The sequence below is a fragment of the Schistocerca gregaria genome, chromosome 4, assembly GCF_023897955.1.
Source record: "Schistocerca gregaria isolate iqSchGreg1 chromosome 4, iqSchGreg1.2, whole genome shotgun sequence".
NCBI classification, from domain to species: Eukaryota; Metazoa; Arthropoda; class Insecta; order Orthoptera; family Acrididae; genus Schistocerca; species Schistocerca gregaria.
The window spans coordinates 308,175,583-308,201,716 of NC_064923.1; the positions used below are offsets into that span (position 1 = coordinate 308,175,583).

The window sequence follows — 26,134 nt, forward strand, 5'->3', positions numbered from 1 at the left end:
TATACATCAGGAACAATGGAGGACATGTAACACTTCCTTGGGGAACGCCGGATTTACGTCACTAAACGATTACAATCTAGGGATGGCGGCTATCGTTGAAACAGCCGGTTGTCTGTTTCACCAGTTTTGTCAGCATCAGTTTAACATTGCGGTTAAAAACGCTCAAAATAACTAGTTTCCAAAATAACCGATTTTCGGTTTTTATTCCTGTTATTTCCCGTAATAAGCAAAGAAATCAAACACACTGAAAATTTCGGATACTCCGTATCATGATACATAGACTCAATATATTCAATGGTCAAAAATAAACGAAGATAAAGGAAAACTCCGTCCACCGTACGCTGCTGTTCACCAGAAGTGATACGTTATTGGATGCCACACGAAAGCAGCAGTATTCTACTCAAGTTATTGTAACTCTGCTGTAAAATGTTGTAAACTATCATACCACTATTGGGTATGTTAGAAGCTGAAAACTGAGGTTGAACTGTTTTCGTGGTAATTTGTCCGTTTTAAAGGACTAAAAGTATATGAAGGCATATTTTGTATGTTAGAAGCTAGATTAAGGAAAGGCAAACCTACGTTTCTAGCATTTCTAGGCTTAGAGAAAGCTTTTGACAATGTTGACTGGAATACTCTCAAATTCTGAAGATGGCAGGGGTAAAATACAGGGAGCGAAAGGCTATTTACAATTTGTATAGAAGCCAAATGGCCGTCTTAAGAGTTGAGAGTATGAAAGGGAAGCAGTGGTTGGGAAGGGAGTGAGACAGGGTTGCAGCCTCTCCGCAATGTTATTCAATCTGTATATTGAGCAAGCAGTGAAGGAAAAGAAAAATTCGGAGTAGTTATTAAAATCCATGGAGAAGAAATAAAAACTTTGAGGTTCGCCGATGACATCGTAATTCTGTCAGAGACAGCAAAGGACTTGGAAGAGCAGTTGAACGAGAAGGACAGTGTCTTTAAGGGAGGATATAAGGTGAACAACAAAAGCAAAAGGAGGATAATTGAATGTAGTCGAATTAAGTAAGGTGGTGCTGAGGGAATTAGATTAGGAAATTAGAATCCCTAAAGTAGTAAAGGAGTTTTGCTATTTGGGGAGCAAAATAACTGATGATGGTCGAAGTAGAGAGGATATAAAATGTAGACTGGCAATGGGAAGGAAAGCGTTTCTGAAGAAGAGAAATTTGTTAACATCGAGTATAGATTTAAGTGTCAGGAAGTCATTTCTGACAGTATTTGTATGGAGTGTAGCCGTGTATGGAAGTGAAACATGGACGATAAATAGTTTGGACAAGAAGATAATAGAAGCTTTCGAAATGTGGTGCTACAGAGGAATGCTTAAGATTACATGGATAGATCACATAACTAATGAAGTATTGAATAGGATTGGGGAGAATAGTTTGTGGCACAACTTGACTAGAAGAAGGGATCGGTTGGTAGGACATGTTCTGAGGCATCAAGGGATCACCAATTTAGTACTGGAGGGCAGCGTGGAGGGTAAAAATCGTAGAGGGAGACCAAGAGATGGAAACACTAAGCAGATTCAGAAGGATGTAGGCTGCAGTAGGTACTGGGAGATGAAGCTTGCACAGGATAGAGTACCATGGAGAGCTGCATCAAACCAGTCTCAGGACTGAAGACAACAACAACATTTTTTACACATGGCCAGGTTATCAGTTACTTTATTTGTAATGTACACTATAAATTGTTACGTTTTAATTGATTACCGTTACGTTGATTTCCTTCCTGATTATTTCATAGAAATGGCAGACAAATCCTTAGTCTTCCAAGCAAATGATGCGTTTTACTTCACTGCTAAATCACGTCGTAAAAATATTTCCCGACTAGGGTCCATCTTGTATATTGTTGTACTATTTCGAACCAAAACGAATTTAGAAATAAATTTGAGTTTTTAACCAAGGTTCGTTAAAGAACAAAAAATTTTGTCACTCCTATGGCTACTTGATATTCTGTCTACTCTTATTAGTAAACAGTGAACACCTGTTTTAACATACTTACCAAGTACCGAAAAATACAAGTCACTCTGAAGTAAAATACCGGTGTATGTTTTAACCGGTCTTTTTCCAATTCTACAACGATGCCCTGTAATTCAGAGAGAAACACGTGCTTAGCCAGGAAAAACAATAGGAGAACGATTTGAAGATTAGTGTAACTTAGTCCAGTGTTCCGTAAGTAATTGTCATCACAAATTGGAAAATTTAGGTATTTTTATACATGTGATGAATGTACTTTCAGACATGTCGGAAAGAACAGGGGGCACTACATCATAGTTTGGGTCTGACAGGAGGCGTGCAAGGGTAGTTCGTGCAGTTTCGATGGTCAGTGTCCGGGTGGCGCAGTAGTCAGTGCATCTGACTAGTAAGTAGGAGACCCAGGTTCACATACTAGTCCAACGCAATCTACTTCGAATTGATTGAAATCAGTGTGCTTTAGCTCCTAACGTCAGTAGTTTCTTTCGTCTTGTGTTCAGATATTTTGTTGTTCTATGTCTGAAGACATCTGAGGCATTTCTGTAAGCTAATTATCCTGGGAAAGTATGTTGATCTCTGTAATTCCTGGAATCTACATCCACTTGGACCTGCTTGCTGATTTGTCGTTTTTCTCTCTCCAGATTTTAGCCCCTACTTTTCCCTACTCAGCCAAACCGACCATTCCTTCAAGTCTCAGGATGTATCCTATCAACCTCTTCTTTTCGTAAAGTTTTGCTAGAAATTCCCTTACCCCTATTCGATTCAGTACGAACTGATTAGATATTCTAACCATTTAACATTAAACATTTTTCTGAAGCATCGGACATCTGAAGCTGAGATTCTCATCCCGTCCGAGCCGCCTGGACCATGCTTTATTTGTTTGATATTACGTTAACTAACGTTTGTATTTGAATGAAGGTGTAAAACTTGCCTAGACCAAAAATATTCGTCTTCACTGGTGATCTACAAAAAAAGTTATTGGGTTGCATGCATGTTTATACGGAACTAGTTACCTACCAGCACTGAAGTATCTAGGGGTGGACGACTTTGGTGGCATAGCGGTAAGTTTTTTTTATGGAGCACAGTGCAGAGTTACTACAAAAATCTACGACCATGTTAGATACCTGTATCACTTTAATATAAATGAACTTTGTAACTATTAATAACCACATGTTCCGTAACGCATTATCAGGGTTTGTGGGAGGTTTATATATTACGCCAAGTCTACAAAGTAGCAATGATTTGTTTCATTGTGTGGCTGATCCCGGTGGAGTTTCCGAGTCCTCCCTCTGGCATGGGTGTGTGTGTGTGTGTGTGTGTGTGTGTGTGTGTGTTCGTCCTTAGGATAATTTAGGTTACATAGTGTGCAAGCTTAGGGATTGCTGACCTTAGCAGTTAAGTCCAATAAGATTTCACACACATTTGACCATTTTTTATTTGTTTCATTGAATTTTATTCGCAACATAATTTTAAAGATGTTCCAAGTCCAGAATCTGGAAGTATCTTAAAACATGACTAGCAATATAAACGCACTTTCGATAACATGGACACTACAGAGGGATTGGGGGGGGGGGGGGGCGTTACTTTGACTAATTTTACTCTCGACATGCTTTTTAAAGCAATCTTTAAAGGTATATACACAAGGTAAATTAATTCAAGTTTTCTGACAAAATACTATATTGAACCAGAGATGGTCAAATACAGTATCGATTGAGTAGTAACGTCGTTGATTCAAGGTGTTACGAGTAACGTGCCAGTGTAAATTTAGATCGAGACATGTATGGAGGACTCTAGTGTAAAGACGTGTTTTATCTGATTTGTGATGGATATATACTTATTCGCTACATGCAATTTTTTTATTCTCAAGAGAGTATGATGTTTCCTAACTGTAAAAGGAATCTCAAGAGAAGTTGTAAATAACTAAGGAAAAAAATTTTTTGTTACTAATGCAATGCGCGTATTCAAAAGTGATGTTGAGACAACGTACTCATATCCAAGGATTCTGTAAAACCAATTGTTAACGCATAATCAGTTTAAGTTAACTGTGAGCATTAATTTTCAAAGAGTCGAAATATGAGATTTAAAGTTTGTGCCATACTGTTACTTACGCCAAGAGAATACCAGTTCCCAGAGTCATGTCTTTTTGATTAACCATTTTTTTAAGTTACCCTCTATAATTAAAATCACTCTTATTGTGCCTATATGCAACTCAATCTTCGTTATATGGTGAGTAGCAACTTTCTTCTCATAACATTTGGTAACTATACAATTTGAAGTACCAACAGGGCAGTGCGAAGGACAGTACCATTGCTCGGATAAATATAATATTTATTATTTCAGGGAAGCATCATTAAGCACAGGTATCATTTTCGAACTGATCAAGTTTCATTTCCAGGGCTCATTTACAATAGTATCGCATCAGACGGAGTTTCTTTGTTACGTAAATTCCTGCAGTTTTGGTTTGCCTTACAGTTAAGTTTACATTCTCCCAGGCAGAAAAGCTCAGTATAGGGCAAAGCGCGTAAGCGACGAGATAAAATACACGTTCACATGCCATACCTGCTGTAACAATTGAGTTGCAAACTACTGTCAGTTACGCGATTTCAATCATATTCCAAGCGTACATGTTCAAACAGCCATATTTCAATATAAGGCCTTTAATCTTCGGTAGAATATCGAGCTTATAGGGGGGAAAAAAGAACGAGATATTTGACACGCGCGGCCCAAGTGCAAGGGATACACAAACTATGACATACTGTTTGTTGTTGCTTTAGGGCGCAAAACAGCTTCGGCCATAAGAAAGCACGTCTTAACTTAAAATTGTCATTTACCGAATGAATTTGATGTCAATATGCAGAGCCTAATCGAGTCGAATAGAGATAGCTAAAAACGGTCTCCTTCCCTTTGAGTATATTGCTCAACTGGTTGAAAAATTTCATTCGCCATATTACGACGAATAAAAAGTAAAATGCGATATACTGCTCGTGCTGAATCTGCTAAAATACCCGATATTTCAGATGGCAAACACATTAAAACGTAAGTGGTTATGAAATCGGCATTGGGTCGGAAAATGGAACACAATATTCGTTTGCACAGAGTGATTCCGGGTCATCACTTAAACGACCGTGATGAACGACATTGCCCAATACGCTCGTAGTGTGTCCTCGCGACGAGTGGGGGCGAGAGGAAGTCGACCGAGCCCCTGGGAGGTGTTTAATTTCATAAACTTTGTTCCCATACAGCGAAGATGTGTGTTCACGCCCGACACCATGTTCCTACGTGCGGCAACACAGTTCAACCAAAGGGACAAAACAGCCAAAATGCCTAGTTAGTCCAACCGCAGCTTTGGCTTCAACATCGGCACCTTCAGTCCGCGACACTCCGGCGTGATCAGTGACCCAGATGAACATCACACTGGCTCAATCAGCGAGCGAGTGGAAGCATTCTTGGATTCGTTGCACTGAGGGTTGGTACGTGTGTACCACACAGACGCTCGAATTGAGCGAAACTGAATACACAACTGAGAAGCCTGTGTCGTATGTACAGGGTGGCAAGCTCTGGTGTAAAACTCAAATACTGTTCTAGAAGTCAGTATCTGACATGTCTTACCAATGATAAAAGCACATCCGAAGCAACGGTATTGCAGTGACCGGTGTAGACAAAGGTGCTGCATGTAAGTTGCATGCAAAGTTCGGGAAATTTACAGCAATAGCAGCGTCCTTGAGACGCGAGCGAAGTCCAAGATGAAAACGGGCCTGTGCACGAATCCAAGGTGGCGAAGGGGTATCACCCATCGGGAATGTGGCGTGTAATGTAAGGTTAAGCCTCTGAATCAGTATACGAGATAACGAAGTTGCGCTTGTTCTATATTGGCGGTCCAGAGCGACATTAAGAAAGAACTCACAGGATCGATGGTTGGTCAGAGGACAGACAACACGCACATCTGCTGAGAACAGCAGGCCGGTGTGGCAGCGGTAGTTCGGCAGCATCCGCCTATACAATTAACTGGGCTAGTGTAAAAAGCTCCTATGGTCAACGTATCTCTCGATGGCGAATTGTGTTGAGACGGCGTAAAGTAGACGTCGTGCAGATAAACGGGATACCCAGTCTACTTTTAATCAGACAGGGCATAAACTGAAAATATGCCGATTCACTCACCGCCAAATATCGCTTTAAAACGATAACCCATTTACATCGGGTACAGCGTGCTGCGATATATTTGGGAGCACTGAAGAATCATCTTATCGAGCACAGCCCTCAATCTCGCGGTCGCGACAAACGGAGAAAGCAACAGGACCGAGATAAACTAATGCATGATCAGAAGTGACCGGATTCCTCGAAATACTTAGTTTTTTATATTAGGTGCATTGTGGTGCCACCTACTGCCAGGCACTCCGTATGAGCGACCGCAATAGCCATTACACATCGTGAGAGCAGAACGGGGCGCTCCGCGGATATCTCAGACTTCGAATGTGGTCAGGTGATTGAGTGACACTTTTATCGTAAGTCTGTACGCGAGATTTCCACACTCCTAAACATCCTTATGTCCACTGTTTCCGATGCGATAGTGAAGTGGAAAGGTATAGGGACACATACAGCACAAAAGCGTACAAGCCGACCTAGTCTGTTGACAGAGACCGCCGACAGTTTAAGAGGTTTGTAGTGTGTAACAGGCAAACGTCTACACCGCCCATCACACAGGAATTCCAAAATGGATCAGGATCCACTACCAGTACTATGACACTTAGGCGGGAGGTGAGAAAACTATTTCATGTTCGAGCGCCTGCTCATAAGCCACACATCACGCTAGTAATAGCAAAAAGACGCCTCGCTTGGTGTAAGGAGCTTTAACATTGGACGATTGAACAGTGGAAAAACTGTGTGGAGTGACGAATCACGGTACACAATGTGGCGATCCGATAGCAGGGTGTGGGTACGACGAATGCCCGGTGAAAATCTGCCAGCGTGTGTAGTGCCAACAGTAAAATTCGTAGGTGGTCGTTTTTATGGAGGGGGCTTGCACCCCTTTGTATTGCCTAACAGTATCACAGCACAGGCCTACATTTATGTTTTAAGTATCTTATTGCTTGTAACAGTTTAAGAGCAATTCGAGTATGGCGATTGCCTCTTTCAACACGATCGAGCACCTGTTCATAATGCACGGTCTGTGGAGGAGCGATTGCACGAGAGTAACATCCCTGTAATGACTAGCCTGCACTTAGTCGTGATCTGAATCCTATAGAAAACCGTTGGGATATTTTGGAACGCCAACTTGGTGCCGGGCCTCACCGACCGACTTCGATACCTCTCCTCAGTGCAGCACTCCGTGAAGAATTGGCTGCCATTCCCTAAGTAACATTCCAGCACCTGATTAGAAGCTGTCATCAAGGCTAAGGGTTGACCAACACCACATTGCATTCCAACATTACCGATGGAGGGCGCCACCAACTTTTAAGTCATTTTCAGCCATGTGTCAGGATATTTTTGATCACAGTGTACAAGGACGGTGGAAGAAATTCCTTACGCCGCCGTAAGTTCGGGCAGTTTTTTAGTGTAACATTGGAACCCGTTGTTTACAGTTCATGAGTTAAGATGGTCGACACTTTGTAGTCGCTCAAGTGAACAGGTCCGCTGAGAGTTGCATTGGATCGTGTTATCTACGAAAAGAAAGCCTGCGATGCCTGGAGCGAGAAAAACCATGGTAGGGCCAGTTACTATTGAAAACAGAGGTACGCTCACTAGAGCCCTGAGGCATACCGGTCTGAAAAAGTGTTCGATGAAGCCGAACCCCCATGTGTCTTCAAAACCCTGTCTTTTAAAAACCTCACGAATAAATGGGGCAGGCGGCCTCTGAAGCCTACAGTGTGCATCGTATGGAGGATGTTCGTCCGTCAGCAGGTATCTCTGAATCAAAGGTACAGTAGGGTGTTCCCGCAGAAATTTTTTCATTGTATTGGTTGACAGGTTGACGAGATTATCAGCTGCAGAGCGATGCTTACGAACTCCGTATTGTACCTCCGTTAGCAAATTTCGAGACAAGCTACTGCACCAGCGGGCCACTCATGGGTTCCTTCATCTTCCTGACTGCTGGTGAAGGAAATTTGGCCGTAGTTTGAAGATGTTTGTCCTTACTAGGCTTGGGTGTGTGTATTACACTGACAAAGCCAACGTCTGAAAAACGCGCCATCCGTTCAGATGCAATTGCATGTACGAAGAAGAAAGTGCTTGCCGTCAAGAGATGGGAGCTGCAAAATCTAAATGAAGATAATATCCTGTCCTGTAGTGGAAGATCGTGTCGAGGTGAGAGCATGATCGAGTTTCCTAATAACAGAAGCTGTAATGTAGCAGTCGCGTCTCCGAGAAGGGAAACATCTCTCACGCCGCCTTCACTCGTTTCCGTAGTAGGAAGTAGAGATGGTAATGCGCGGAGCTCGAGGTATCTGATAATTACTGACCCAATTTGTTTGAAATATCGATTAGAATAACATCTGTCACTAGTCAAGCCATGAATCAGTAGATATACCTTATTGCCAAATACCCGACGTAGGTTACCCCAAACAGAAGAGGGAGAAAACTGATGAAATAATTGAAGATCCATCTACCGTTTTTGTTATCTCTGAGAATGCGACGACGCTTTGGGCACAGCCGTTTATAATAAATACCGTCGTCCTTTGTGGGATGGCTTTCAAAGGCATGGAGAGCACCACTCCACGAGCGAAGCGCGTCGCAGCATCCGTCAGCACAACAGGGGCTATGACACTTCGCGGTAGGGCAGATGTTCGGGGGATGGAACATTTTGCGGCATATTCGTCGAAGATGGCCAGTAAAGAGTACACCCTCCAGTAAGCTTTAGAAAGGTGACTATCTTCCGCACAGAATCTATGAAGTAGGCAACGAACCAGAGCAAGCTATAGCTCGCTTAAAATGGTAAATGGAGAAATAGCGTTGCACAGTCTTTGAAAAATTTACTAGTTCTCATACAACACTGGTGTGTATGGATATACACTGAAGAGCCAAAGAAACAGGTACACCTGCCTAATACTGTGCAGGGCACGCGGTAGTGCCTGAACTCTATGTGGCAGGCACTCGACTAGTGTGAAGTGGAGCTGGAGGGAACTGACACTAGAAATCCTGCAGGGCTATCCATAAATCCGAGGGGTGGAGATCTCTTCTGAACAGCATATTGCAACGCATCCCAGTTGTGCTCAATAATGCTCGTTTCTGGGGAGTTTGGTGGCCGGCGGAAGTATTCAAACTCAGTTTTCCTGGAGCCACTGAGTAATCCCGGACATGTGAGGTGTCACATTGTCCTACTGGATATGCCGAGTCCGACGAAATGCACAGTGGACCTGAATGGGTGCAGGTGATCAGACAGGATGCTTACTTACGTGCCACCTGTCAGAGTCGTATCTAGACTTATCAGGGGTCCCATATCACCAACTGCACACACTACATTATTGAGTCTCTGCCAGCTTGAACAGTCCTCTGCTGACATGCAGGGTCCATGGATTCGTGTCTCCATATCCGTACCTCCGCTCGATGTAATTTGAAACGAGACTCATCCGACCAGGAAACATGTTTCCAGTCCAATGTCGGTATTGACGCGCCCAGACGAGGCGTAAAGCTTTTTGTCCTGCAGTCCTCAAGCATACAATAGTGGCCCTTAGGTTCTAAAAGCCCATATCGATGATATTTCATTGAATGGTTCGCACGCTGAATCTTTGATTGCTGAACATTGAAATCTGCAGCAATTTGCGGATGGGTTGCACTTTATCATGTTGAACGATTCTATTCAGTCGTCGTCGGTCCTATTCGTGCAGGTTTGTTTTCCGGTCGTAGCGATGTCAGATTTGATGTTTTACCGGATTCCTGACACTCACGGTACATTCGTGCAATAGTGGTACGGAAAAATCTCAATTCATCGGCATCTCAGATGCTGTGTCCCATCGCTCGTGCGCCGATTCTAACACCAAGTTCAAACACTCAAATCTTTATAACCTGATATTGTAGCAGCAGTAACCGATCTCACAACTGCGCGACACACTGTCTTATATAGGCGTTGCCGACCGCAGCGCACACCTATACCAGTTTCTTTGTCACTTCAGTGTATTTCTCTAAATACGACGTCTCAGCTGGCCACAGCCATCTCCCATTGCGTAAGTCTACATGTATTAAAGTCTGGTGCCGCACCAAGCAAGCAGTTTTGCGTAGCTTCAACCGCAGTAAAATTTCGATCGTACCATACATCGAACCAGCGGTTCTACTTTTTTTTGTCTGAGGTACCAGTAAAATCTGCCTTTGTGTACGGTCCCAAATCGTTAAGGTTAGCGCCTGCTGCAACGCTCACGTACGCAATAATGATCTTTTCCTTATGACCTGACGATTCTGGTAGCTGGGGTCCAAGGTTTCTGTTAATCATGCCTTATGCGCTCTTGTGATATCTACATAGAAACTTTAATCCGCTAAGATATTTCTTTATACCCAGCCGGGAAGTGGAAACCCAATTTTCATAGATATAGCTTTAAAGGGGTTAGGACGTCAAACGGGCGGACTTTGAGCAGGAGAGGCACCACAGGACAATTTCCACTGTATACTTTTACAAGTAAATTGATAAAACTGTCAGCATGACCAGGAAGGATTCAGGATTCACACTCGTAGCAGCGGAAGTTCAAAGACTTAAAAGAATTTTTTTAATATTAAATTTCATCATTTTTTCACTAACTGTTGGCTGCATTTGTTGCTAAAGGTACACTTTTCTTCATAAGTAAGAGACTGATGAATTTTTCACAGCATACAAACCATACTTACAGGTGTCAAACTCTAGAATCAATCTAATTTATGAAAAAATGAATGAGCTGTTATGTTTTAAACTATGTTTAGAAAAATCTAATTCTGTAGTTAATTATCTCAATTTTTACCACAGTTTATAATAGATTTGGAAAATTCTAGTGTTTCATACACCTGTGCAAAATTCATCAAAGAATCTCTCTTACTTGTGAAGAAAAACGTACCTATAGCAACAAATGCCGCCAACAGTAAGTGAAAAAATGAAATTTCGTATCTAAAAAAATTTCTTTTGTTATTTTTTGCACTTCCACTGCTATGAGTGTGAATCCTGAATCCTTCCAGGTCACGCTGATAGAGTTATGAATTTATTTGTAAAAATATGGACAGTAGAAAATAAAATGTCCTGTGGTGCCTCTCCTGCTCCAAGTCGGCCCGTTTGACGTCCTACCCCCCCCCCCTTTAATAGTTTTTTATTGACTTATTTAAGAAACTTTCACCACTTTTATGCACGACAGCTTCGATTTCCAAAAAGGCTGGAAAAATTTTTATTTCTGACAAACCAAACACCAATTTTTGTAGGTCTAGCTTCGAAATTTAAAAGCGACATTTTCAAAAATCCTTTCATCCCCTATTTTACCCCCTTAGAAGTTGAATTTCGAACAGTCTTGTTAAGCGGTGCCTACAGTAGATCAAAACTATCTGCAAATTTGAAGTCCGTGTCCTCACCGGCTTTTACTATGCGTTTATGAGTCAGTTGGTACAGTGCTATATATATATATATGCCAGAACATTTAGGCCACCGACCCATCGATAACGTGTCCTAGCGATAGCGTGACGTGGTGAGTGCCAGAGAGATGCACGGTGCATTTAGTATCAGTGGGCGTGCTCTCCCTGTGTAGAGGGTGCGTGATCTGTGTTTGACCGACGGCGGACTCATGGCCCGAAGGCTCGGCACGAGCATTTCGTAAACGTGACGACTTGTCGGGTGTTGGAGGAAAGCTATGGGGAGTGTTCAACGCCTGGCCACGCAAGCTGAAACCATGTCCAGACGTCATGGAACTGGGCGGCCACCGTTCATTACAGGTGTCTGACGTAGGCTGGGCAGTGTGATAAAACACGACAGACAGCTAACTGGTGTAACTACGCTACTGGCAGTTAAAATTGCTACACCACGAAGATGACGTGCTACAGACCCGAAATTTAACACGAAGAAGATGCTTCGATATGCAAATGATTAGCTTTTCAGAGCATTCGCACAAGGTTGGCGCCGGTGGCGACACCTACAACGTGCCGACATGAGGAAAGTTTCCAACCGATTTCTCATAAACAGCAGTTGACCGGCGTTGCCTCGTGAAACATCGTTGTGATGCTTCGCGCAAGGAGGAGAAATGCGTACCATCTTGTTTCCGACTTTGATAAAGGTCGGATTGTAGCCTATCGCGATTGCGGTATATCGTATCGTGACATTGCTGCTGGTTGGTTAGTTTGTGGGGGTTAAAGGGACCAGACTGCTACGGTCATCGGTCCGTTTTTCCAAATACTAAAAACACCCACAGAGAATAAAAACGAGCAACAGACGATAAGACAGACGACACAGGACAAGAGAAACGTAGACAAAGACCAGACAAGAGACATTGCTGCTCGCGTTGGTCGAGATCCAATGACTGTTAGAATATGGAATCGGTGGGTTCAGGACGGTAATACGGAACTCCGTGCTGGATCCCAACGGCCTCATATCACTAGCATCGAGATGACAGGCATCTTACCCGCATGGTTGTAACTGATCGTGCAGCCACGTCTCGATCTCTGAGTCAACAGATGGGGACGTTTGCAAGACAACTATCTGCACGAACAGTTAGACGACGTTTGCAGCAGCATGGACTATACGCTCTGAGACCATGGCTGCGGTTACCCTTGACGCTGCATCAGACACGAGAGCCTGCGATGGTGTACTCAACGACGAAGCTGGGTGCACGACTGGCAAAACGTCATTTTTTCGGAGAATCCAGGTTCTGTTTACAGCATCATGATCGTCGCATCCGTGTTTGACGACACCGCGGTGAACGCACATTGAAAGCTTGTATTTGTCATCGCCATACTGGCGTGTCACCCGGCGTGATGGTACTACGGGGTGCCACTGGTTACACGTCTCGGTCACCTCTTGTTCGCACTGACGGCACTTTGAACCGTGGACGTTACATTTCAGATGTCTTACGACCCATGGCTCTACCCTTCATTTGATCCCTGCGAAACCTTACATTTCAGCAGGATAATGCACGACCACATGCTGCAGTTCCTGTACAGGCCTTTCTGGATACAGAAAATGTTCGACTGCTGCCCTGGCCAGTACATTCTCCAGATCTCTCACCAACTGAAAACGTCTGGTCAATCATGGCCGAGCAACTGGCTCGTCACAATACGCCAGTCACTACTCTTGATGAACTGTGGTATCGTGTTGAAGCTGCATGGGCAGCTGTACCTGTACATGTAATCCAAGCTCTGACTCAATGTCCAGGGGTGGTCGTTTGGGGTACTGATTTCTCAGAATCTATGCACCCACATTGTATGAAAATGTAGTCACTTGTCAGTTGTCAGTTCTAGCATAATGTAATTGTCCAATGAATACCCGTTCATCACCTGCATTTCTTCTTGGTGTAGAAGTTTTAATGGCCAGTAGTGTAGTATCAATTTAATGCTAGGTGGGAGTACATGGGCCTTCACAGCCGACGACCCAGGCATGTGCCAATGTGGGCACCAAGGCATCAGCAACTACAACTGCAATTGGCACATGTCCTTCGGGACTGGATTTTGGCGCAGTGGCAGAGCGTTGCATGGTCTGATGATTCAGGTACCTTCATCATGCTAACGGGACGGCGCGAATCCTACTGTACTGAAGGACAGAGGCAAGTTGGCGGCGGCTACGTTATGCTCTGGGGAACATCCACAGGAGAATCCATGGGTCCAGCGGAGCTTGTCCAAGGTACCATGACGGCCAAGGATCATCTTACTCTGATTGCATACGACGTACACCCCTTAATGACAATTCCCCTTCCCGATGGCAGTGCAGTTTTTTAAACAATACGCTATGTCGCATGGCCACGAGTGTGATGGAGTGGTTCGGCGAACACGGGGGAAATTTCCAGTTGATGTGCTGCCCCTCCCCCCCCTCCTCCCCCTCCCCAACTCACCATATCTGAACCTGTTCCAACACATTTGTGTGACAACGTGGCGTCTAGATCATCGCCACCCTCCCCGCAATTTACGAGAATTAGGTGACTCATTCGTGGATATCGTGCGAACTCCCTCCTGCCACGTACCGCAGCCTCATTGCTCCCACATCACGACGCGTCGTCGCTGTTTGCACCAAAGGTGGACATACCATGTATTAAGTAGGTGGTCATAAGTTATAGCATATCGTTGTAAGAGAAAATTAATGCATTCCTTGAAAATAGGCGTACTGAAAATACGTTTATTACGCTTTTTACGCCTCATGCCAATATGCTTGGCCTGATGGCACATCCGTCAACCAACAGGGTGCACACCGTCGGCTATCGTGAAGACCACCACACAGCTGCATTGTGGGTGAAAGGGTGGTCATCACAAAAAGACGATGACATCTTTCCGATAGGCTTTGAGAGAGGTATGCGCGCCTCGTTGGTCCATTAGATTGTTCACCTGTTGCGAGACGTGGTAGCCCGTCATTCCTAGTCCAAGGCTTTCAAAATTTTACGTAGCAGTCATCAGTTTAGGACTGCACCTTGTACTCTTACTTCAAGTTTATGTCCTTTGGGTGCTTAAACTAATTTCTTAGTGAGCCCTCTTTCCCAACCATCCACATGGTTCTGCATTCAGGTAACTAATTTAGTTCTGCAGCTATTGGGGACCAATGTTTGTTTGTTAGAGGCCTGGGGGTCACATACACATACACACACACACACACACACACACACACACACACACACACACACACACACACACACACACACACACACACACACACACACACACACACACACACACGGAATAAAACAATTCAGCCACAGAAAGCAGTGCAATGTTTTAAGTGCAAACTGATCTGACACGTCTGCTATAGCAGTTATTTTTTCGAAGCGCACTGAGAAACGACGTAAATTCTGTTTTCCACACACATAAATGCTCCGGAGCGGTAACTAAACTGTCACACGACTAATCACGCTCAACATATACTTTCAATCTGAGGACCCTATGTAACTATACAGTGACACTCCGACACGACGTAAATACTCAATATTTGGTATGGGGAACATTTATCGGTGGTGTAACGTTACTGCATTCGTGTCTTACCGCCATTGTTTTGGTAAGCACTGCCGCTTTACTCCGAAGGGCTAGGTTAGACAAGTACCTTACATCAATTAATCCTGGAGTTATGACTGTTCAGAAAAAGCTGGAGATCATTACACTAATTTACATCCCCATAGCCACCCTTTTCCACCAGAGTCGTTCAGTGTTCTGGCTCTATCAGCAAGTCGCAGCGTAATTGAAGTGTCCAGAATTTAGATATTGAAGTTTCCATAGTCTATTTCTGCGTCAGCAAAACTAGCCAAGTACCTGAATGAGACGAGGTTTTCTCCACTTTCCTGCTGCAAACTCGCTGAAAAATGAAATGCGACTTAGGTGAAGCACAACACACGCAACTGTAACCACTAACATAACTATGAGTCTGTAAAAAATGAATTCAACCGCTATTTCCCGAGTTCCCTCTTCACACATGTGAACTAACTCAGCTGATCCCTGTGGCCCCAATACCAGTTTTCAGCTAATCAACTGCGTATTGCCTCCGGTCTGCGTACTACGAAAAAAATACATTCTTCAAATTGTTGTTGTTGTCTTCAGTCCTGAGACTGGTTTGATGCAGCTCTCCATGCTACTCTATCCTGTGCAAGCTGCTTCATCTCCCAGTACCTACTGCAACCTACATCCTTCTGACTCATCTCTCGGTCTCCCTCTACGATTTTTACCCTCCACGCTGCCCTCCAATGTTAAATTTGTGATCCCTTGATGCCTCAAAACATGTCCTACCAACCGATCCCTTCTTCTAGTCAAGTTGTGCCACAAACTTCTCTTCTCCCCAATCCTATTCAATACCTCCTCATTAGTTATGTGATCTACCCATCTAATCTTCAGCATTCTTCTGTAGCACCACATTTCGAAAGCTTCTATTCTCTTCTTGTCCAAACTAGTAATCGTCCATGTTTCACTTCCATACATGGCTACACTCCAAACAAATATTTTCAGAAACGACTTCCTGATACATAAATCTATATTCGATGTTAACAAATTTCTCTTCTTCAGAAACGCTTTCCTTGCCATTGCCAGTCTACATTTTATATCCTCTCTACTTCGACCATCATCAGTTATTTTACTTCCTAAATAGCAAAACTCCTTTACTACTTTAAGTGTCTCGTTTCCTAATCTAATTCCCTCAGCATCACCCGATTTAATTTGACTACATTCCATTATCCTCGTTTTGCTTTTGTTAATGTTCATCTTATATCCTCCTTTCAAGACACTGTCCATTCCGTTCAACTGCTCTTCCAGGTCCTTTGCCGTCTGACAGAATTACAATGTCATCGGCGAACCTCAAAGTTTTTATTTCTTCTCCATGAATTTTAATACCTACTCCAAATTTTTCTTTTGTTTCCTTTACTGCTTGCTCAATATACAGATTGAATAACATCTGGCGTAGGCTACAACCCTGTCTCACTCCTTTCCCAACCACTGCTTCCCTTTCATGCCCCTCGACTTATTACTGCCATCTGGTTTCTGTACAAATTATAAATAGCCTTTCGCTCCCTGTATTTTACCCCTGCCACCTTTAGAATTTGAAAAAGAGTATTCCAGTCAACATTGTCAAAAGCTTTCTCTAAGTCTCTAAGAAACGTAGGTTTGCCTTTTCTTAATCTTTCTTCTAAGATAAGTCGTAAGGTCAGTATTGCCTCACGTGTTCCAACATTTCGACGGAATCCAAACTGATCCTCCCCGAGGTCTGCATCTACCAGTTTTTCCATTCGTCTGTAAAGAATTCGCGTTAGTATTTTGCAGCCGTGGCTTATTAAACTGATAGTTCGGTAATTTTCACATCTGTCAGCACCTGCTTTCTTTGGGATTGGAATTATTATATTCTTCTTGAAGTCTGAGGGTATTTCGCCTGTCTCATACATCTTGCTCACCAGCTGATACAGTTTTGTCATGTCTGGCTCTCCCAAGGCCGTCAGTAGTTCTAATGGAATGTTGTCTACTCCGGGGGCCTTGTTTCGACTCAGGTCTTTCAGTGCTCTGTCAAACTCTTCACGCAGTATCGTCTTCATCTACATCCTCTTCCATTTCCATAATATTGTCCTCAAGTACATCGCCCTTGTATAAACCTTCTATATACTCCTTCCACCTTTCTGCCTTCCCTTCTTTGCTTAGAACTGGGCTGCCATCTGAGCTCTTGATATTCATACACGTGGTTCTTTTCTCTCCAAAGGTCTCTTTAATTTTCCTGTAGGCAGTATCTATCTTACCCCTAGTGATATAAGCTTCTACATCCTTACATTTGTCCTCTAGCCATCCCTGTTTAGCCATTTTGCACTTCCTGTCGATCTCATTTTTGAGACGTTTGTATTTCTTTTTGCCTGCTTCATTTACTGCATTTTTATATTTTCTCCTTTCATCAATTAAATTCAATATTTCTTCTGTTACCCAAGGATTTCTAGCAGCCCTCGTCTTTGTACCTACTTTATCCTCTGCTGCCTTCACTGCTACATCCCTCACAGCTACCCATTCTTCTTCTACTGTATTTCTTTCCCCTATTCCTGTCAATTGTTCCCTTATGCTCTCTCTGAAACTCTGTACAACCTCTGGTTCTTTCAGTTTATCCAGGTCCCATCTCGTTAATTTCTCACATTTTTGCAATTTCTTCAGTTTTAATCTACAGGTCATAACCAATAGATTGTGGTCAGAGTCCACATCTGCCCCTGGAAATGTCTTACAACTTAAAACCTGGTTCCTAAATCTCTGTCTTACCATTATATAATCTATCTGATACCTTTTAGTATCTCCAGGGTTCTTCCACGTATACAACCTTCTTTCATGATTCTTAAACCAAGTGTTAGCTATGATTAAGTTGTGCTCTGTGCAAAATTCTACTAGGCGGCTTCCTCTTTCATTTCTTAGCCCCAATCCATATTCACCTACTATGTTTCCTTCTCTCCCTTTTCCTACACTCGAATTCCAGTCACCCATTACTATTAAATTTTCGTCTCCCTTCACTATCTGAATAATTTCTTTTATTTCATCGTACATTTCTTCAATTTCTTCATCATCTGCAGAGCTAGTTGGCATATAAACTTGTACTACTGTAGTAGGTGTGGGCTTCTTATCTATCTTGGCCACAATAATGCGTTCACTATGGTGTTTGTAGTAGCTTACCCGCATTCCTATTTTCCTATTCATTATTAAACCTACTCCTGCATTACCCCTATTTGATTTTGTGTTTATAACCCTGTAGTCACCTGACCAGAAGTCTTGTTCCTCCTGCCACCGAACTTCACTAATTCCCACTATATCTAACTTTAACCTATCCATTTCCCTTTTTAAATTTTCTAACCTACCTGCCCGATTAAGGGATCTGACATTCCACGCTCCGATCCGTAGAACGCCAGTTTTCTTTCTCCTGATAATGACATCCTCCTGAGTAGTCCCCGCCCGGAGATCCGAATGGGGGACTATTTTACCTCCGGAATATTTTACCCAAGAGGATGCCATCATCATTTAATCATACAAGTAAAGCTGCATGTCCTCGGGAAAAATTACGGCTGTAGTTTCCCCTTGCTTTCAGCCGTTCCCAGTACCAGCACAGCAAGGCCGTTTTGGTTAATGTTGCAAGGCCAGATCAGTCAATCATCCAGACTGTTGCCCCTGCAACTACTGAAAAGGCTGCTGCCCCTCTTCAGGAACCACACGTTTGTCTGGCCTCTCAACAGATACCCCTCCGTTGTGGTTGCACCTACGGTACGGCCATCTGTATCGCTGAGGCACGCAAGCCTCCCCACCAACGGCAAGGTACATGGTTCATGGGGGGGGGGCCTTCAAATTATTGAGAACATAATATCAGGCTTTTCATCCAGTCGGCACACAAATGATACACTGTTCGTAGTCTGAGTCCAAGAACACAGAAATCGACCCAAAAGATTGTTTCATGACGAGTTTATGTGCCTATTCCTACTCTGCCTCTCAGTACCTTAAAGTTTTGCTATTTTGAACCGTTCTACACATTTAATTCCATGTTTAATTTACATTCTATTTTTTATGTAACATTTTATCGTGCACGTGGAATAACGCCTAATGTTTGCATCGTCTGTATGTCAATGGATGCTACATTGTTGAATTTGTCACGTGTGGTACTTTCCCTTTTATTGCTGTGGGACCATGGTACGAAATACGTATTAATTATTGCTACGCATGTAATTGAAAGCTTGATATCCGTGTTTGGCTATGTTTGCTTTTCACAGACCAAGTATGCTTTTGTTAGCAGCAAGTCCTGCTTCGATTATTTCGGGACGGACGACGAGGCGTTCCTTTATCTGCCTTTGTCACTGATGTGAAAAATATAGTTTGAACATGCCATTTTGTGCAAAGAACGGTTAATGAAATGAAAAACTAATGCCGTCATTTGAAGATACTCGTTTTAGGCTTCTTGAAATACAGTTCTATATTAAAATGTAGCATGCAATCAAGAGGTAATCAACAATTCTACAGACAAACACTTATTAATCGGATAATGAGAGTCAAACGCGCACTTAATTTTACCAGAGGCACTAAGACGCAAAGTTCTTGAAATGTAGCATGCTATCGGCCAGATACAGAAATTATGAAGTAATTTATGCTCAGATGTTCTAGGTGTCTCCCAATCATTTACGGAGATAAATTATGTAGTTTCGGCTGATAGTCTCATCTGTAGCAGCCCCAACTTTGTAATGCTTTTCCCCTCATATCGTTATGAAATTTAGCTTTTCAACAGGAACTTAATTTGCAGTGCATTAATTTCTGTGTGTTTTATTAAAATTAGATGGAGCCAAGCATATTTTTCCCAGTGGGGGAAGTTATATGTAGTGCTCAAGAGCGAAGTGTCCGATTTCTGATTAAACTGGCAAATTATTTGTTGTAGATCGCTAGACTGGGTAATGCCAATAAGGTTCTCACAACTGTCACTTCCTTGTGAAAGCCTTCACAAGCTTGCAGCTGTGAGAATCTCAAGTCCCTATCGACTTCTACAGTTCCTGCACTACCATGAACTTAAATTACATGCCAAAAATGCTGCTACCAAAGGCTGGACAGTTATTTGAGAGCTTACAGTTACATGTATTGCTACCTCAGAACACTGAGTCAATCGAACCGATGAATCTTATGCTGACAGTGTTAGAAATGCAAATATCACAAAGTTATCTATGCATCGATGAAAGCACGATGTCTGGAAGATAGGTAATGATCCCACTTTTCACAGTGTTTCTGCACACGTTTTTAATGTCAGACCACGTAATATTTATCAACAACTATTTATTCAGATGTTCAAAATGTTCCGAGTCTTGTACCTGTATGGAGTGGGTAAATGTAACTGAATTTGCGCGCTAAAAACCGGTATCAGCGCAGATACCGTTAAATAGTGCAAAGATTTTAATTAAAATCCTTGAAAAAGTACTCAAATCCAATTACCAGAAACGTCGGGTAAAATTAAGAACTGTACTTATACATTAAAATTTAAATCGTAAATTGTTAATTTTTGTAAGGGGGGGGGGGCGAAGAATACAAGCAGTAACTTCACTTTTAACAAAGGATGGAAATATCTGACATTTGTCTAGTGAAAGGAAGTTAATGTATTACTTCGAACAATTGTGAGTTAACAGTGCTGCATTTCCAGAAGTATTTCAATTTCATATCTGCACCTTAAAGAGAACTGACGCATAGGGACTTTTTTTTTTTACAGGCTGAGTATGCGCTTCTAAGTAAATCCATACGTAGATAAATCCATATTTTCAATTAGAATAATAAATACCTGACGAGAAATGCGTAACAGCATGAAAAGCATGAAGCCGCACAGGACAGTGACAGGTTCCCGCAACTTTGTAACTTTCGGCTGTATACAGCCTAACTCAGTATCTAAATTATTACTGAAGACAGGACGGGAGTGGTCAACGTAAGGGTATCACTTTTCTACAGTGCCCCATTACGTCATCAAGACAGCTCAGAAACTACGCATTGGAATGCAGTACATGGAAAACACGCCATAAGCATCAGTGTAGTTTTTCTCACGATAATCTCATTCTTTGAGCGCATCAACTCAACCTAACTGTCATCTTCAAACCTAACATTGATCTCATGATCACGGTGCAGACCAGTTTGTCAGCACAATCTACATTCCATGAATATAGAAGCAAAACATGTAACTACTCTGTTTGTAATCACACGTGGTTAGACACCATAATCGTCTCGGGTTCTACGTACTTAGATATACGTTGAATCTGCTCGACTCAGCCTAACCACGTTTTATCTGTCAACCTCGGGTATCAACTAGTATTACTAATTTTGACTGATTACCCAATTAAATGATGAGTCCGCTACATAGTAGCTTTTGAATTGGACAGGCGTTACCCAAACACACACACACACACACACACACACACACACACACACACACACACACACACACACACTTTCGTGGGAGCTCATACGTCTCGCCCTGCTGCGCTCAGATATTACAGCTTCACCCTGTCTTTCTTGAATTCATCGTTCTAAGAGATACCGCTTGATTTTAGATAAAGAAAAATTGGGTTTGCCTTGACTATTTTAGAGGAAACAAGGCCAGAAGAGGACGAGAGAAAGCTGTGGGCAAAGAAACTGCTAATTCAAGGAAAGGAATTTACCCACTTTCTCTTAGCTGAGCAGCTGGGAGCCGAAGGTTTTTGTGATTACGTAAGAAACAGGCATTTCGGTTCTGTTAAACATCAAACAATTCTTAAAGAAAAATATTCATGGGAGAGGCTGTCAGCTACATTCCGATTTCTAGTCACTTAAAAGTACCTAAGATTTAGTGCTGTATCCCCACAGTTATTAGCTGAGATGATTACTGAAACCTGCAATATGAATTATAGTTTAAACTTCCTGACAGATTAAAATTATGTGCCCGACCGAGTTAGAGTCTCGGTCGAGCACAGTTTTAATCTGTCAGGAAGTTTCAGAGTGAAAATCTCATTCTGAATTATAGTTGATTGAGAAAATACAGTATGACAAAGCAAAACAAGTAAAACTAAAGATGTTCACGTAAATTTATTAATTTATATGAGTAGCAAAAATATGACCTCTAAGTTTAAGAAACTTGTTACAAATTCGAAACAGACTACATACACATGGTCAAGTACGCACATCGTCTAATAACTAACATATTTATCATTTAAAAACGCTTCGAACTGTAAAAAGAAGTCTTACACTTTACCCATAGCAAATAGCTTAGATATAGGCTGGACTTTAATTGACAACAAGGAAATAAGTACGTTATGAATTTACTTCCGCTGAATGTCGGTAAATCAACTTTTAAATTTCGTTTCTAGGAAGTATCTGACAAACCTACAAGCAGAAATATACAAGGTTGACGGACTTTTTCTCCCCATGTGCCGCACTAAACCATTAAAAAATGAGTCATTTCTTGTATCTGATTCTCGCAACACGTGTCCCACCGGCAACTGCAGCATCAGCTACTCCGGAAACTCAAAGTTCCGTCCACCTCCCGTGCTTATGTATATTAGAATAGCATTAACACCGCGCTCGGCGAATAGAGTAACTTTTTGCCAGGAAATTGGCACGACAGCGCTACACAGGCAATTTGTTGGGCGGAGTGTGGAGGAGTGGGGGGGGGGGGGGGGGCGGCAGGAGGGGGGGAGATAGGGAAGGTCGACTGATCCTACCCGTTAGACAGCCCGACAAGGAAAATTGGTCGGTCGGTTTAAACCCACACACACGTCCAATTTATCAGTCGGCGAATGCGTTATGTAATCTTAAGTCTGCAAAAACAGCGATCGATGAACTATTTTTATTCAGAGCAACCGCAAGGCAAATGTTGGTAAAAACTGCGCTCGCATCTGGTAAAATTTATTAAAACACGACCGGTTTCGCGGCTGTAAGCCGCAGCATCAGGTGAACAGCGTTGAAAGATCGAATCAATCGCTCCTAGTCAAAAGTTACTATTCAGAGAATTTCGTCAATATGGCGAGTGAAAGACAAGAAGTATCTAATTCTTTAAAATTTGCCTGCATCAGTATGACAGCAGGGCAGCTTAGTGCAGAGCAAGACCAGACAAAAGCGGCTCGCACGAACGACGAAGAGACTTATGTTTTAATAAACAACCATTTTACCAACTGTGAGCGGATTTCTTCCTAACATCAAGCGATGGATAAGTTAAAAAGTGGAGAATCATGGAATATTACTTTCTTTTCAAAGACTATGTGCACTGAACGCTGGCTGGAAGTCTACAGTAAGCTAGAAGTTGGTGGCTTCTTCCATTGTTTTCTGTATCCTTTCGTCCAGGTTTCAGCAGCTGAATGAATATGGACGAGAATCAAGATGTTGGAAACGCAGAAATTAAAACAAGTTCACTGCGTGTGTATTTTCTCCAAAAATTCTGTTTGTTCGTACTCATGCTCTCGCTACGTTAACCCTGCAGTAGCCACGTGAATTCGTTTTCGATCTTTCTTTAACAACGATGAGAGAAAATTGGGTACACTGAATTACTGGGCTACTTGAATGTGCAATGTGTTACAACATCCACACAAACTTAATGGAAAGTTGAAGCTTATACTGTGGCGAATGTGAATAACTGCAGTTTGTGAACGAAACTACAGTACCTGTATATGAACCTCACTAATAAAACAGTTAAACCAATACAAAATTAATTTCGGAGCCATTATTTCAGTCAGCAGTGTCCAAGCAACTAAACAAATGAATATGGCACGTCCACTTAACACGCTTAACATTACCTCTTCGTGTGTCCCGCGCTCTACCACACTCAACATCTACCTCTTTCTTGCCTCCCTTTCCCCTTGCAGCCTGTTTACATTCTCCTCCAGATCTTTGATTACATACCAGCGGTTCTTGACATCTCTCTATATAGGCCTTCACTTCCCGTGCAATATTGACTAGGAAAGCAGTACTTCCTCTGTGTTTCATCATTATTTCTATTGAATTAAACAAGAATGTAAGTAACTTACCTATCTAAATAAAACCAAATGGTAACATCAATGGTAGCGTGAGTGACCGTTCTCAACCAGAGCACACAATTTGGACAAACTTTTGTACTCCGTAACTACAGCCACGTTCAAACAATGGTGAAATATTGACCTTTAAAGATGATCTATGCTACGCGAATTCACGTCTGGACAACCTCTATGGGTGACGATATGGCAAAAGCAAATGAGGATACTTTGTGGGGCACTCAATTGTTATGAGCCCCCGTAAAAATTCTCAGTCTTTTCATTGTCCCGTCTCTCCACTTTTCCGAATATCATGATCAGGACAAAACTCAATCCTCGGGCGGAGAGAAGCCCCGACCCGGTCGGGAATCTAACCCGTGAGCCCCGATTCATAGGCAGCAGCCCTAGCCACTAGACAATGATCTGCGGACAACATAGAAAATCGCTGGGTGACATGTCTCCGGCGCGACTACTCTAGGGTTAAGGTGGCCGCTAGGTTACCGTGATGTAAGTGAAAACGAATCATGTCTAGCGCTGTAGAAATCAACTGTTCCTACAGTAACTAACCCTTGATCGCTCGCGGCGGTTGTAGCCGAAACCAGTTTCGAACGTCGACGACCATCCGTTAGGTTTCACCTAGTGCATTGAGCAGTAAGATTAATAGAATTATCATACATGGAAAGCCTGCTTTCATGTGCAGTGTATTTTTAAAAAAAACAAGCATTCGGATGGTAAGCATTCAGACCCATGAACTGGTAAGTATGAAGCCCCGCAACTAGGAATCAGCATACAAGACATGACCAAAATTAGGTGACTGTTAGTGACCATTTATTTCACGTCTCTAACAGCACAGTGTCAAGTTTTACCAACTCATCTGATCCACAACGGAAACATACCGATGTTAAAAGTTTTAAGTTCCTCAATGTTCATTAAGAAATGAGTAACTGAACTTCAGTTGGTCATTTTCTTTTGTTTATGTTAGCGCTGTAATTCTCCATTGAACGTCACAATACTAAGTTTTTGTGAATTAGTGTGTAATACGCTCAAATTAGCTGATATTTCCTAGACATATTTTGAAAATAATAAGATGTGTCAAACTATTAATGCATCAGTAGGCTATTTCACGACACTATTGATATTTTTGTTTGTGTCGTCATTTAACACTGCACAGTCAAAGTCACTGTCTCTGTGTTACAGTCATTCACGCTTACAGAAGATGCAAGCTGCCTGAATAATTTTTATACGGATTGTCAGTGAAGTCTCCCGGAAAAAAAAACCCGCTTGTGAAGTTTTGTGATCACATTTTTAAAAAGAACCTTATGACCTACTTAATCTGGTAATCAACTTCACAAATTTCGTATACAGTGTCGCAAAGCACCTCTTGTCCCACACCTTTTCCTCTAATGAAACGATAAAAATAGTTAAAGTGAACAATATACTGCTTCACGATACACTCAGCTTTCACTGTGGATGTATAAATAGTTCTACAATAACAGAACTGGCAATTCATTATGAGCGCATATTACTGTTAAAGCTAAACGAAGGAAAAAATATCTGATGCTTTCTGGATCGACAGAGGGAATGCGTAGGAGAGATGGGGGAACTATACCCACCTGTGTGTGCGCAAAGCTTCGTGGGTGATCGGATTAATGACAACTTTAGCTTGGTCGCTTCTTCCCTAGGAGGTGTTGCTCGTTGCGACACGAGTGTCCCACTATTCCGTTTACCCGTTGCTTCACGCCAACTTCGGCGTATAGCGCCTGCTCGACAGATATCGCCACTACCAGAATAAGTCGATCCATCGGTGCCTCCGATTACCATTACTCGCTAGGAAGGGAGGCCACAGGTCTATCATCTGGAGCAGACGGTAGAACCGTAGTCTGGGCACTAAACGATTTCACACTTCACTGCCGACGCGAGTTAGAGTACACATTCCACAGGACCGTAATAGATGCACATGTGTTAAATGAAAGTGGGTCTGGGACGAATTAATATACCTGGAAGCTAAAGAAAAGTTGAAGAGTTGAAGGTCCTTTCGAAAAGGATTCATTTAAACATTAATTCAGGCTGACAAAAACGAGAGATGTTTCCTTTTTG

The 26,134-nt window shown here is 42.5% G+C and overlaps 1 protein-coding gene across 1 annotated transcript in view; it reads right to left on the reverse strand.

Annotated features, from left to right (window-relative positions):
- The window catches only part of LOC126267288 (juvenile hormone acid O-methyltransferase-like), a 131,039-nt gene extending 105,260 nt beyond the window's left edge, over positions 1 to 25,779 (reverse strand). The window contains exons 1-2 of the mRNA XM_049972362.1: positions 25,651 to 25,779; positions 2,017 to 2,100 (exon numbers count right to left, since the gene is read on the reverse strand). The gene's annotated coding sequence lies outside the window, so the exon portion shown is untranslated. The remainder of the gene's footprint in view (positions 1 to 2,016; positions 2,101 to 25,650) is intronic.
- Positions 25,780 to 26,134: the final 355 nt, after the last annotated feature.